Source organism: Dipteris shenzhenensis, chromosome 7 (genome assembly GCF_047967505.1).
Source record: "Dipteris shenzhenensis isolate YYH24624 ecotype China chromosome 7, Dip_SZ_1.0, whole genome shotgun sequence".
NCBI classification, from domain to species: domain Eukaryota; kingdom Viridiplantae; phylum Streptophyta; class Polypodiopsida; order Gleicheniales; family Dipteridaceae; genus Dipteris; species Dipteris shenzhenensis.
In genome coordinates, this window is record NC_141602.1 from 21,470,667 (window position 1) to 21,473,211 (window position 2,545).

Below are 2,545 nucleotides of genomic sequence, written 5' to 3' on the forward strand. Positions count from 1 at the left end.
TTATCGCCCTCTTGTGTGTAGTTGTTGGTCTCTCTCTATCGCTCTCTCTCTCTCTCTCTCTCTCTCGTGTCTTGTCTCTCCTCTTCTCTCTCCTCTCTCTCTCTCTATCGCTCTGGCTCTTGCTCTCTCTCTCTCTCTCTCTCTCTCTCTCTCTCTTGCTCTCCTCTTCTCTCTCCTCTCTCCTCTTGCTCTCTTTTGCTTTGGCTCTTGCTCTCTCTCTCTCTCTCTCTCTATCTCTTGCTCTCTCTCTCTCTCTCTCTCTCTCTCTCTCTCTCTCTCTCGCCTCTCTCTCTCTCTCTCTCTCTCTCTCTCTCTCTCTCTCTCTCTCTCTCTCTCTCTCTCTCTCTCTCCCCCCCTCTCTCTATATCTCTATCTCTCCCTCTCCCCCTCTTCCTCTACCTCTCGCTCTCCCCCTTCTCTCTCCCTCCCTTATCGTCTTCTCTCTCTCTCTCTCTATATATATATATATATATACTTATATTATAGATTTCTAATATACTATATTTGTTTTTATTATATATATCTTACTATAAATTAAAATATATAGTATAATATAAGTCCTCTTTTTCTGTGGCGCACTTTCTCTACCATATTTGCGAGTCTGCTTGGTTGCCAAGTTGTCTATACAGTCTGCAGACTCTAGAGTTTGGCCACGTCAATGGTTGTCTGCGAGTCTCCGAGACTGTTGTGGCCCACAAAGAGTCTACGAGACTGCAAGACTGATCTGCAAGTCTGGGAGACTGATCTGCAAGTTCTACCCCCCGACGGATCTACGACCTCTGCCCCCCTGACTGATCTACAAATCTGTGGGCCTGCCTACTACGCCACATCATGCTACATGCCTACTTCACCACATGTGTCTCAACCGTGCAGGACCCGAGAGAAATATGCCACCTCACCTAGTTAATCGCACCACATGGTGCAAGCTAACGCAAGGCCAGCAGTCCCCTGGTACCCTTCTACCTTATAGCCATTGGGCTAGTAGTACCTTGCCACACAACACTGGAAACTACAATCCGTGTCCTTCCATGTGGATCCTATTTGTCGCATCCTCCGCCACATGTTGGTGACGGTGGTGTCACCATGCCTCCCCAACCCCACTTGAGCTGTCGCATTCATTGAAGTGCCAGTCGTAGTAGTGCAACCTCCATCATCTGCGCTTACTCTGATGCCCGCAACCTGTGGCTTGCCACATGTCTCATCGTGAAGAGTCTCTCTCTCTCTTATCTATCTCTACTATCCCGGCCCTCGCTAACAATGCCCATGCTCAACACACCACTAGATCCTCTACCCTTGCTATGCGGCTTTGTCACAGTCCTCTAGTCTAGCCATGTGGCAACTGCATGCTCAGTCGCACTGGTCTCTGTGCTGGTTTTGTGCTACTGGCAATGCCACATGGTGACGCATTTGATGCTCTCTCTCCTCCGAGCCTCCGATTAGGCTCTCGAACCTCCCTTCTCCTCCTCCAAAGCTCTAGAAATCCTCTGTGCCACGTCTAGTATTAAGCACCTTAAGGAGTATAAGAGAAGGTATATGCATTATTTCAACATATGTAATTAATTCTTCTTAATCTATATGCTTAATTCCAATATATATAGTAGACTCTCCTTATAAAGCTATCTTGTATTTATGTAATTATTTCCCCCCTTATTTTAATGATCCCTCTATTTAATCATGGCCCTTCGAGGAGATTAAAATTTAAGTAAAAAAGTAATTTAAAAAAACTTTTAAAGAAAGAGTTAGCCCTTTCTTCCCCTCTAACTTCAATCCCTTTTAATATATATATTATTTATTTGTTTGTTTGTTTGTTTATATATATTTTTTTGTTTATATATATGCATCCTTAGGGTACCATTATTTTTTATTTTCCAATATGTTCTTTTAGAGCATCCCCCCTGTTTAACCCTTGTTAGCTTTTTCTATAAAACGAGAGGGCGTGGATGAGCCCCCTCATCAAATCACAGATGATTAATCATTAATCATATTAAAGGTGTAAACAAGATGTGGAATGACCCCCTCTACACTTATAGAACAATAGTTTTATCTCTTTATGCTAGTGTTATTCTCATAGAGTATATTTTGAATATTCTTGCTCTTAATTCTTAAATTTACCCTTGACCTAACTTTCATGTGATTATTCTTAACATAATCATGGGTGCGGGATACTCCCTGTCAATTTTTAATTTTTCTTATCTTGATGGTCTTTGTTGTGCATTCATGGGTGTGTAATTCCCCCCAATAACTTTTAACCTTCTCTCACAAGTGGGTGGCTTCGTCTAGATGGTCTTGTTGTGAAATCATGGTATGGTCTACATCCCTTTAATTGTTCACTTTCCTCACATGGGTGTGGAATACCCCCCATTTACAAAGAATTTTTTATACTTATGTTTCTAATTATTTATTTTCTATGATTTAAATTTTGTGTTCAGTGGAATACACCCCATTTCATTAAAAAGGTATGTTCTCAAACAAGGGAGCAGATTACCCCCCTAAAATTGTTTCTTTTTATATAATGGCACATACTACCCCCCAAGATGTGTGCTTC